Genomic DNA, 13562 nt, shown 5'->3' on the forward strand with positions numbered 1-13562 from the left:
ATTGATATTTTTTGTCTAAACAAATTATTGCCATACTATTTCTTTTCTATTTCTATCATTCCTTCTCAACTTACTAGCTTTATATTCTAGAGAAGATATTTCATTCATTAGCAGTATGGACTACTGGATTCTCATTTTACACAATGAGTTTTATTCTGTAACTCTCCTTATTTACTTAAGATGCTCAAATGGCAGATTTAGCCAGTAGGGATGGGAAAGGGGGAGCCTACTCCAAACTGGCTTCCGTATCCTTTCAATACATCATAATCTTTAAACACTTTCTTACTTTCTAGCACAAATTGTTCCAGAATCATCTTGTACTCTGTCACAGACCTGGAATCAACCATTTCTCCAAGGAGCCCTAATTCCTTCAATGGTTTAATGCTTCAGTTTGAGAAGAATGTCACAATTTTACTTGTGAAATTTTTTTTAGAATTTAGGGCATTCAACCCCAGTAAGAGCAGGATGCCCAGCCCACCTGGTTTTTGCTTGTGTCTCTACTGGTTTGGGCTCTGAGAGTCCCAAGTCCTGGAAAACCCTAGGGCTTGGACATAACTTTCAGCCTAAGAAAGAGAGATCCTAGGAAAAAGGAGAAGGAACAAGCCTTGTATAGGAGGAAGGACCAATACTCCAAAAATTAGTGGCTTGTCCAAGGTCACACAGCCTCAGAGAAACATCCCCTTCTGACTGCGGATGGCCAGATTCAGAACCCCCACCCCAACTCCACGCTTTCATGTGGAGCTGGCCTGAGGAGGGAGAGGGAAAAGGCCATGGAAATATGGGACAGGCATTGACCATGAAGCTTTGAACTTGGAGATGGTGATGGCCGAAGGGGGATAGGCAGGGACTTGATGCTGGAGACACAGGACCTATCATTGCCACTGTAGGCTTCCTGCAGGAGGAACAGCTGCTCTGGCCATCAAGGTCAGAGCTGTGAGGGAGGAGCCATGAGGTATGAGTGTTGTGGGTAGGAGTATTAGGGAAGGATGCCTTGAAAGGGTAACACCTGAGTCGAGATCCAAAGCATGCACAGGAAGTGGCTTGTCAAGCTGCCGTAATAGGGGACTGGCAAGGATAAGAGAAGCAGGGCCTCTCCCTGCACTTCCAAACCCAAAACAAGTAACAGCCACCTGAGGATCTCTTAATAGCCAATGCTGTGTGACCCAAGACAGAACACAGACGGTGGCTGACCTCAAACATGCCAACAGCAATCAAGACTCAATTACTAGAGGGGGGTGTATGCAGCCCATGAAGCGGGCATACCTTGAGTACCCAGCTTGGGTGAAAGGGGAAGCTGCGCCACTGGGCCCTACAGGATACCTACTACATTAAACCACTCTATCAAGCCTGCAAGGCTTCCAAAATCAGGAGACAAACATTACCCAAATGAAAGAATTGAACAAAACTAGAAAAAGAACTAAACAAAATGGAGACAAGCAACCTATTAGATGCAGAGTTCAAAACACTGGTTATAAGGATGCCCAAGGAAATTAGTGCAGAACTCAATAGCATAAAAAAGATCCAGTCAGAAATGAAGGATACACTAACTGAAAAAATAATTTACAGGGACTCAACAGTGGAGTGGATGAAGCCAATAATCAAATCAGTGGTTCAGAACATAAGGAAACAAAAAACAACCAATCAGAACAGCAAGAAGAAAAAGAAAATTAAAAAAAGCAAGGATAGTGTAAGGAGGCTCTGGGACAACTTCAGGCATGCCAACATTCACATCAAAGTGTTGATGGAAGAAAAGAAAGGGCAAGAAATTGGAAACCTATTTGAAAAAATAATGAAAGAAAACTTCCCTACCTTGGTGAAGGAAATAGACATACAAGTCCCAAACAAGATGGACCCAAAGAGGCCCACTCCAAGACACATCATAATTAAAGTGTCAAAAGTTAAGTACAAAGAAATCATAAAAGCAAGAGAAAAGCAGTTACCTGCCCATAAGACTGTTGGTTGATCTCTCAAAGGAAACTTTGCAGGTTAGGAGGTATTGGCAAGAAATATTCGAAGTGATGAAAAGCAAAGACCTACAACCAAAATTACCCAATAAAGCTACACAGCAAATCTTCACAGACAAGAAGAATCTAAAGGAGTTAATTATCACCAAACCAGTATTATATGAAATGTTAAAGAGTCTTTAAGAAGAAGATCAAAAATATGAACCATAAAATGGCAATAAATACATATGTGTCCACAAATGAATCTAAAAAACAGAACAGAAACAAAATCATACATATAGAGGATGTTTTGATGGTTACCAGACGGGAGAGGAGCCAGGGGGATGGATGAAAAAGGTGAATGGATTAAGACGTACAAATTGGTAGTTACAGAATAGTCATGGGGATGTAAAGTACAGCATAGGCAACAGAGTAGCCTAAAAACTTGTATACAAGATCCATGCACATAGACTGTGGTGTGGGGATTGCCTGAGTGGGACGGGGTGCTGGGTGGACAGGAACAAAGGGGAAAATAAAGAGAAAACTTGGGACAACTGTAATAGCATAAACAAATTTTTGTTTAAAAAAAGAGAGAAGCAGGGCCACCCCTTGTTGAATTCCAACTGGGCCTCCAATATAGTTACTTGACCTACATCATCTCATTGAGTCCTCACATCACCTCAAGAAGTGTGAATAAGCTATTTTCTTTGACAAATGAGGAAGAGCAAAATCCTCAGAATCACTCTCCAAATTCTTACACCCTCATCTGATTTCTCAATCTGACGGCAAAGGATAGACACAGCCTCAGTCTCCTACCCTTTTGACTGCCCCTCTGTGGCCTGAGCCTCATTACGTCCCTCCTGGACTACTGTAGTCATTTTTCTACTGGCCTTCAGCTAACTCCCAACCTGTCTTCTCTTGGGGCAACAGTGTTCCTTAGATGCAAGGCAAGTCATACCCCCTCTGCTTAAAACCCTTCGAGTACATTCAGGCTACTACAAAAATAATACAGACTGGGAAACTTTTGGACAACATTTATTTGTCATGATTCTGAGGCTGGAAGTCTGAGATCACAGTGCCACAAGATTTAGTGTCTGGTGAGACCCTACTTCCAGTTTCTGGTCCTCCCATGCTAGGAGAAGTGAAGGGGCTCCCTTCTACAAGGTCACTAATTCCATCGCGAGGGCTCCACCCACATGACCTAATCATTTCCTAAGGGCATTCTAACAGCATCACCTGGGTTAGGGTTTAATGTATGAATTTGGGGAGGTTGGAGCACAAACCTTCAGACCGTAGCCCCTTCCAGAGGCAAAAGCTAATTATGACCACTACCCCCAAGGCCCTGCCCAGTCTGGAGAGTGGCCATCCCATCCTGGTCTCCCTCTTTCCTACCCTCTAGGCTGCACCCCGGTTCCTGCAGTAATCTCCCTCCGTTGCCTTCTTTATTCTGTGGCTTATTCACCTTTGCACCTTTGTGTCCTCTAAAATATTAGCTCCAGGAGGGCAGGGGCCTTGACCAGACCTATGGGCCCATACCTTGCCATAGGGGGATGCAGGGAATACCTGCAGTGTCCCCTCAAGAATGATTGGGTGACCCTTAGCCTGGGGACAAAAGGAAGAGACATCCAGAAATTCACTCTGCCTTTGTAAGCAAAGACTCTAGTCTCCTACTCCTCCCAACCTGGGTGAAGGGGCAGGATGCTCATGTGCACAGGTGTCCAGGCTGGTACCTGGCCTGGGTGTGGGCACTGTGGCAGCCTTGCAGCTGCCTTTCTCCCTGTTCTCTCAAGAGGTCTTTGTGCCTGTGTGAGCCCCTCCTCCTGGAATCCCATCTGTCTGCCCACGGCTATCCATTGTGGCCTGAGTTGCAAAGTCTCTCCTGTTAGGTGACAGCTCACCCCAATGTACTTGGCTCAGTTGCCAACACAGTAAATGGCATGGTGTCCCCCCACATATTCATTCTGTATGCTGTAGGCTGATCTTTGGCCAAAATGTTCTCATTCAATAAACTTCTATGTGGCAGGCCTTGGGAGTTCAGACATAGTAATGATGGAGGTGAAGACTCCAATGTACTTACTGAGCATTTACCATACACCAAGCCCAATGCCAAACACTGCATGAACTCACCGTCTCTCATAAGGCTCATAAGTTACAAGGCAGATTTCACTTTTCATTTTATAGATGTGTAAACTGAGGCACAAAGAGGTCATATACTTTATAAGGGAGAAACCTAGAATATGAATCCAGTGCCTAGCTCGCAGCCTTCCCCGGGAGGAGCAGGACGCAAGCTCAGGTATGGTGGAGGTGCCTCACACACCCTAGGCTTGGTTGGAAGTTGCTCTGTCCAGCAGAGGCTTTGTGACCACTGTGGAACAAACTTTTACCCAGGACATTTCATTATGTCTGGGCGAAGGAAGGTGACTGCTCTCTAGTGGAGAACAGCAGCTAAAACCTTCATCCCTCATGTCTTTTATTGAGGAGGATACATGCGAGAGATACAAGGTCAAAATTCATAAATCATCAATAGCATTCAGACATTTGACAATAATGGATTACATGTACCAATACAGGGGTCACAGTAACCAGTCTGTGTCAGGGTCTATAAAACATCTTGACCAGGTGCAAGGTTTTATACATTCCTTGCTAGAGATTGTTTATGCTACATTAATGATAAAGGAAGCAAAATAAGTTCTAAAGCATAATGAACATAATAAGCATTCTTTAATCCAATTCCCATGGCACCCCTCTGAGTGGTTATCAGTTATGTTCCACACACAGCCTTATGTTGCGACTTAAAGACAAGCACAGCCGAATGCCGGCGGCAGTCATCCTCAGGCCAGGGCTACAATTCCCTAAACCACGAGGAGTGGTTGCCCACACTCAGGTATTCACATTGCAGGGGGAAACAGACTTAACCAGCTAACTCGGTTGATGCACCCTGGGCACTTGAGAGCCAGCAAGGGGCAGCACCTGGTCTGGAGCAACCAAAACACATCACAGAGTGGATGGCAGTGGGTTGGGTTTTGAAGGCTGCTCGGGTGTCTTTCAGGTACATAAGGTGGAGAAGAGCATCCCAGAAAGGCAGAGGTGGAATAATGGATAAGCATAGCCCACAGCTTCGTGGGGGACAGAGGTTGAATTCAGAACATGACGAATTATGCATGTACACACCTGCATTGGGAGGTGATGGGGGGACCTATTGGCATCAGATTGTAAAACTCTGCCCTAGCCAAATATCTGCCTCATCAGTTTCAAGCTGGTGTTGGCCAGATCCACTTGTGGTATGTTACCATTTGAATTTTCTGGAAAGCAGGAAGCAACTGCTGAAATAAAGTTTGTGGAGAAATATGTTTATTAGAGATCAAGGCTTGTTGCAGGAAAGAGGAAGCAGCAAGATGGGGCATACAAGAGAAGCTGAATTTCACTGTAGCCTTCTCCAAGCTCTGCCAGCTCTATTCAGTATTCATACCTGCTGTATAGGGATTGCAGTCAGCTTGGCTGGACAGGTTCTAGGACTGTGATTATTCTTTCTTGCACAATGACTTCAATGTGTACCCATGTATAGCATATACCAGAACTTTGTTCCATTTTATGGCTAAACCACATTTGTTTATTCATTTATCTGCTGAAAGATACCTGGGTTGTTTGCACATTTTGGTCACTATGAATAATGCTGCCATATACATTGGTGTACAGATACCTGTTTGAGTTCCTACTTTCAATTCTTTTGACTATATACCTAGGAGGGAATAGCTGGACCATATGGTAACTCTATGTTTAACCTTTTTGAGGAACTGCCAAACACTTTTGTATAATGGCTATACCATTTTACATTTCCACCAGCAATGTTCAAGGGTTCTAATTTCTCTCCATCCTCACCTACCCTTGATATTTTCCATTTTTTAAAATGATAACCATACAAGTGAGTGTGCCATGGTATATCATTGTGCTTTAAATTACATTTCCCTAATGACTACTGACATTGATCACCTTTCCATGTGCTTACTAAACATTTGTATATCATTTTTAGAGAAATGACTATTTAAGTCCTTTGCCAATTTTTGAGTTGAGTTGTTATATTTTTCTTGCTGAGTAGTAGTTCTTTCTATATCCCAGATATTAATCCCTTATCAGAAGTATGATGTACAAATATCATCTAGCCTGTAGTCCCTTTTCACTTTTTTAAACTATATTTTATTGATTATGTTGTTACAGTAGTTTCAATTTTGTTTTTCTTTGCTCCCCTCTGCCCAGTACGACCCTTCCCTCCAGCAACCACCCCCCTTAGTTCATGTCCATGGGTTGTGCATATACATTCTTTGCCTTCACCCTTTCCTATATTAATTTTTAACTTCCCTCTGTCCAGTTTGTATTTACCAATTATGCTTCTTAATCCCTGCACCATTTCCCCATTTCTCCCCCTTCACTCTCCCAGCTGATAACCCTACAAATGATCCCAATTCCTATGATTCTGTTCCTATTCTGGTTTGCTTAGTTGGATTTTGTTCTTATTTTTTAATTCAGTTGTTGATAGTGGTGAGTTTGTTGTCATTTTAATGTTTGTAATTTTGATCTTCTTTTTCTTAAGTAAGTCCCTCTAACATTTCATAATAATAATAAGTTGGAGATGATGAGCTCCTTTAGCTTCACCTTGTCTGGGAAGCACATTATCTGCCCTTCCATTCTAAATGATAGTTTTGCTGGATAGAGTAATCTTGGTTGCAGGTCCTTGCTTTTCATCACATTGAATACTTCTTGCCAGTTCCTTCTTGCCTGCGAAGTTTGTTTTGAGAAATCAGCTGATAGTCTTATAGGCACTCTTTTGTAGGTAACTCTCTGCTTTTCTCTTGCTGCTTTTAAGACTCTCTCTTTATCTTTAACTATGATGTGTCTTGGTGTGATATTTTTGGGTCTAGCTTGTTTGGGACTCTCTGTGCTTCCTGGACTTGTATGTCTATTTCCTTCACCAAATTTTGGAAGTTTTCCTTCATTTTTTTAACACATAAGTTTTCAATTTCTTTGTCTTCCTCTTCTCCTTCCGGCACCCCTATGATTCGGATGTTGGCATGTTTAAAGTTGTCCCAGAGGTTCCTCAGCCTCTCCTCATTTTTTTCAGTTCTTGTTTTCCAATTCTGTACTGGTTGACTGTTTATTTCTTCCTTATATTCCAAATCATTGATTTGAACCCCAGTTTCCTTCCCTTCACCAATGGTTTTGGTGGATTTTCCTTCATTTCACTTAGCATAGCCTTCACTTCTTCCCTGTGCTTTTGCCATACTCAAGCATATCTGTTAAGCCTGTGAGCATCTTTATCACCAGTGTTTTCAACTCTTCCTCTGTTAGGTTTGCTGTCTCCTCATTTGTTAGGTTGGCTATCTCCTCATTGCTTAGTTCTCCCACTGGAACCTTGATCCGTTCCCTCTTTTGGGCCATACTTCTCTGTCTCCTCATCTTGACAGGCTCCTGTGTTTGTTTGCTTCTGTGTCTTAGGTAGAGCTGTTGTTCCCATTATATTTTAAGGGGTGGAGCCTTAGGTTTCTCATCAGTAGAGGGCAACCTGTTTCACCACATTGTAGCGCTGTATGTGGGGGAGGGGTATGAGAAGGAACAATGTCACTTGTTCAGCACTCGCCCCTTTTCCAGGCACTTCTCCCACTTCCGTACTGGACTGGCGCCCCTCTAGTTGTTGCCCTGACTGTCGTTCCAGAGTGGGTGGGTCTGCGGATGCTCTAGGACTGCGGGGGCCCTTTAAACAAGAGGACTCTGCTGAGAGACTGGCTGTTTCTTCCTCCGCCCCAACCCCCACTGGTTTGCACAGTCAGAAGCAATGAGGCTTTATTTTCCCTGGCGCTGGGACCATGAGCTTTGTGGTCTGGTCTGGTGCTGGGAGTGCTCCCCACGTATCCCTCCTGAATTTTTTAAATGTGTGACTGTGCTTTCTGGCAGCCTGCCACTGCCACCACTGCCGCCACCACCACACCGAGTCCTCTCCGCCCCAGCTTCACCCCTCCTACCTGTCTGGATGAGTATTTCTTCCTTATATTTTTGTTTGTTGGACTTCCATTTTCTGGAACTTCTGGTTGTTTCTAGTTTTGAGGTAGTTGTATTCCTTCTTAGTTGTGGAGGGAAACGCAGCGCGTCTGTCTAGGCCTCCGTTTTGGCTGGAAGACCCCTTTTCACTTTTTGAAAGTGTCTTTTGATGCCCCCAAATTTTAACTTTGGTGAAGTTCAGTTTGTCTGTGTTTTTATTTGCTGCCTGTGTCTTTGGTGTCATTTCCAAGAAATCATTGCCAAATCCAATGTCATGAAGATTTCCCCTTAGGTTTTCTTCTAGAGTTTTATAGTTTTAGCTTTTACATTTAGGTCTTTGGAACGTTTTGAGCTAATTTTTGTATATATTATATATCCAGTTTTTCCAGTGCCATTTGTTGAAAAGATTGTCCTTTCCCTATTGAATAATCTTGGTACCTTTGTCAAAAATCAATCAATGTTCTATATGAAGGTTTATTTCTAGGCTTCTTATTCTATTCCATTCGTCTATATGTCTATGTTTCTGCCAGCACCACACCGTTTTGCTTACTGTAGCTTTGTAATAAGTTTTGAAATAAGGAAGAATGAGCCCTCCAAATTTGTTCTTTTTCAAGATTGCTTTGACTATTCAGGCTCCCTTGTTATTGAATATGAGTTTTAACATAGGCTTTTCTATTTCTGTAGAAAAATGCTTTTTGGATTTTGATAGGGATTGCTTTGAATCTGTAGAATGCTTTGAGTAGTATTGTCATTGTAACAATATTGTTTTTTACATGAACACAGAATGTCTTTCCACCATATTTATGTCTTCTTTAGTTTCTCTTAGCATTGTTTTGCAATTTTCAGTCTACGGGTATTTTGCATCTTTGGTTAACTACTAAGTGTTTTTATCCTATTTAAATGGAATTTTTTCTTAATTTTTTTTACAGATTGTTTACTGTTAGTGTATAGAAATGCAATTGATTTTGTCTGTTAACTTTGTATCTTACAACTTTGCTTAATTTGTTTATTAGCTCTAATAGGTTTTGTGTATGGGAGGTTAGTATGAAATCTTTAGAATTTCCTACATGTAAGATTGTGTCATCTATGGACAAAGATAATTTTACTTTTCTTAGACTTATATGTCTATTTCCTTCACCAAATTAGGGAATTTTTATTTCATTATTTTTTTTTTTAAAGTTTTCAATTTCTTGTTCTTTCGCTTCTCCTTCTGGCACTATTATGATTCGGATGTTGGTACGTTTAAAGTTGTACCAGAGGTTCCTAAGCCTTTCTTCATTTTTTTCAATTCTTGTTTCTTCATTCTGTACTGTTCTAATGTTTATTTCTTCCTTATGTCCCAAATTGTTGATTTGAATCCAGGCTTTTTGTGTGGATTTTTCTTCATTTCACTTAGTATAGCCTTCACTTCTTCCCTTATGTGTTTGCCATACTCAGTCATTTCTGTGAACATCATTATCACCAGTGTTTTGAACTCTACATATATTAGGTTGGCTACCTCCTCGTTGCTTAGTTCTCCCTCTGGAGCCTTGATCTGCTCCCTCTTTTACGCCATACTTCTCTGTCTCGTCAACTTGACAGCCTTCTGTGTTTGCCTCTGTGTATTAGGTAGACCTATCACACCTATTATGTTGTAAGGGGTGGAGCATTAGGTATTCAGGGCCAGGAGACATCTTTTACCACCTCATGGCACTGTATGTGGGGGAGGGGGAGGGATCAGAGAGGGAACAATGCCACTTGCTCAGCACTCGCCCCTTTTCCAGTCATTTCACTCACTTCCTGTAGGTGACTGGCACTCCTCTAGCTGTTGCCCTGGTGATGGTTCCCAGAGTGGGTGGGTTTGCATACATTCTAGGACTGTGCAGGCCCTCTATAAACTCTTCTGAGAGATCCACAATTTCTTCTGCTGCCCCAACCCCCCACTGGTTTTTACAGTCAGAAACAATGAGGCTTTATTTTCCAGGTGCTGGAACCATGAGCTGCGTGGTCTGACCTGGGGCTGGGATCACTCCCTAGGTGTCCCTCCTGACTTTTATAATGTGTGACTGCTCTTTCCGTGAGCCAGCCATAGCCACTGCCACTGCCACCACTACACCGTGTCCTCTCCACCCCAGCTTCCTGGCTCCCTCCCTCCTACCTGCCTGGATGAGTACTACTTCTTTGGTTGTTGGACTTCCATGCAGTTTGATTTTCTGTTACTTCTGGTAGTTTTTCATTTGGAAGTAGATGCAATTTTTCTTATGGTTATGGAAGGAGGCGAAACATGTCTACTTACGCCTTCAACTTCTTGTTTTAAAATTATAAAATCTTGAGTACTTTTTCTTCTTCCTCTTCATCACCATCGGTGACATTGACTTGTTGAATGCTAGAAGGAATTGATGTAGAGGCTGTTAAGATGTTCTCCAAGACTTCGATGTCCAGCTGTGGCATGGGATTTATGTGTTCTTCCCCACTGTGAGTAATATAGTAAGAGGTTCCCTCCATGCTCTCACAACTCTGAGAATCTTCACTATATGCACATTCATCTGGGTAATCTCTGAAAGGATGGATTCTATTTAAAAACAAAAAGATAGCCCAGGACGGGTGGCTCAGTTGATTGGAGCATCATCCTTTACACTGAAAGGTTGCAGGTTTGACCTCTGGTCAAGGTACACACCTAGGTTTCTGATTTGATTCCCCGTCAGGGCACATATGGGAGGCAACCAATCCATGTTTCTCTCTCACATAGATTTTTCTCTCTCACATCGATGTTTCTATTTCCCCATTTCTCTCTCTCTCAAAAAAAAAAAATCAATAAACATATCCTCAGGTCAGGATTTAAAAAAATCAAAGCTAAAAACCTAGGCTCATGTTTTTTGTAACTCTCTTCATAATAAATGAGGCATTCTAGCATTGAACTTGAATAATTTCCATAGCCAAAGGGAGGCCAACTATAAGGGCATGTGCTTATGTAAAACTGCTATAAACATTCATACGCAGGTTTTTGTGTAGACAGAAGTTTCCAATTCATTTAGATAAATACTAAAAAGTGTGATTGCTAGAACACATGGTAAGAGTATTTTTAGTTTTGTAAGAAACTGCCAAACTATTTTCCAAAGTCTTTGTGCCATGTGCATTTTCACCAGCAATGAATTAGAGTTTCCTTTGCTCCACATCCTCACAAGCATTTAATGTTGGCAGTGTTTTGGATTTTGGAAATTCTGATATGTGTGTAGTAGTAGCTTATTTAAATTTGCAGTTCTCTAATGATATATGATGTGCAGCATATTTTCACATGGTTAATTGCTATCTGTGTATCTTCATGTAAGGTGTTTGTTCAGGTCTTTTGTCCATTTTTTTATTTATTAATCTGAGAGAGAGAGAGAGTGAAATGTCAATTTGTTGTTCCACTTATTTAGGCATTCATTGGCTGCTTCTTATATATGCCCTGTCCAAACCCACAACCGTGGCATAGAAGGAGACCCTTTAACCAACTGAGCTACACAGCCAGAGCTCTTTCAATTTTTAATTTGGTTGTTCATTCTCTTATTGTTGAGCATATAATATTCTTGAAATGACAAAATTAAAGAGATGGAGAACACATTATTGGTTTCCAGGGGTTAGGGTGAAGACGTGTGTGTGAGGATATAAAAGGCAACCTGAGGGACCCTGTGGTTATAGAAATATTCTGTATCCTGTGGTGATGTGTGATATGATAAAATTGCACAGAACTAATACATAGTGAGTACATGCAAACCTAGTGAGATCTAAATTAAATGAATGACTTGTATCATAGCAGCTTCTTGGTTGTGATATTGTGCTCTAGTTATTATGAGAAATATAAACTGAAAAAAATACGATGTGTCTTTTAATTTGATGAGTAAGACCTTAATCCAAAGCATTCGTTTCTGCCAGAGATAAAAGAAACTAATAATATATTAAAATTCCATATATTTCTACATTAAAACATTATACAGAGAAAAGTAATCCCCCCACAAAGAGATATACAAACATATATTTCTTTTCATTAAAAAATGATAGTTTATGATACACATGGTTTCCTATCAGCATATGTTTTTATGGCTGCATTGTATACCATGGTATAAGTATGCCATACTTCCTCTCCATCAATGGATATTTAGATCATTTCTGGTCTTTTAGAAATATACTAGTGAAGCAATAAATATCCCTGCCCATGATCTTTGAGGTCTCATAGTTCTCTTGTTTCTAAATGGGAGATGGCTGTTTGAGTGACTTTCCCAGTTCAGCTTCTGACTAATGAATACCTACCTCTGTCCCTTGGACTTTCCTGCCAGGACCTTATCTATGTCCTTAGGTGTTCAGTGACAGAGGTCCTCTTACTTGGGCCAGGACTGCTATGAAGGGGGCATCCAACTGGGACAATCATCCAATGTAGAAGTTGTCTGCAAGAACATCTCCTCCTCCACATGGCTCCTTTTGCCCCTTAAAGCTCTGACATATTCTCCAAATTGTTCTATAGATTAAACAAAACCCCTATAAAAATTCCTGTTGGCAATTTTTTTTTCACAGAAACTGATAAATGTTGTAGAATCAAGAGTCCAGAAATGAACCAACACCTTTCAGCCAATGTCCTGGGACAATAGGAGGTCCACACACAGAAAAGTGAAATTGGTACCTCACTTGACACCAGATGAAAGAGTAACTCAAAATGGATCAAAGACCTAAATGAAGGAACTCTCAGAAGAAAACATGTATAAATCTTTGTTACCTTGGATTAAGCATTTTTTTATATATACCAAAAGCACAAGCCATATATATATATATATAATTTAATCAAATTTAAAATCTGTGCTTCAAAGAATGATATTAAGAATAAAATGGGAGGACTTCCAGCCAAGATGGAGGCATAGACCGACACACTCTGTCTCCCTCCATAACTAAGAAGGACTACAACTACTGCAAAACCAAAAATAACAAGAAATTCCAGAAAATAAAGCTACATGGAAGTCCAACGTATGAAGTCATAAACAAGTGGTGCTCATCAGGATGCGTAGGAAGGGCGAAACCGCAGCTGAGAAAGATCAAACTGTGCTGGAGGTGGCAGCCGCAGCAGCAAACAGCGGAACCTGGTAAACAGACACCCGTATTTGGGGGGAGGAGAGAAGTGCCTGGGAGCCGGCCCTGGCTGCAGACCAGACCCGTCGGCTCGCGATTCCAACGCCGGGGAAGGCAGACCCCATTGTCTCAGACTGTGGGGACGGAGGAAGCATCAGTTCCTCAGCGGAGAGTAACAGCAGGAATCCATCTTGGAACCCCGCCCCCATGCAAAGTGCCACAGTGTGGTGAGAAAGTTCGCTAGGTTGTAATGAGCACACGGGGCTCCGCCCAATATAGCGTAGGAGGTGTGACAGCACCCTGCCCAAGAAGGAAAGATAAACAAAACAGTCAGAATGGCAGAATTAGTTATTGAAATACCAATCACACAGCTAACAAAAAAACAAATAAAGGCCTTGACCGATGAGCAAATAGCGAATCTTTCTGAGGCTCAGTTCAGAGCTATAGTCATAAGGCAGCTTACAGACCTAACAGCAGGGCTGAATCAAGACAGGGAAGGCATGAAGGCTAGTC

This window comes from Furipterus horrens, unplaced genomic scaffold (genome assembly GCF_987537825.1).
Source record: "Furipterus horrens unplaced genomic scaffold, mFurHor1.1.pri manual_scaffold_4, whole genome shotgun sequence".
Classification (NCBI taxonomy): domain Eukaryota; kingdom Metazoa; phylum Chordata; class Mammalia; order Chiroptera; family Furipteridae; genus Furipterus; species Furipterus horrens.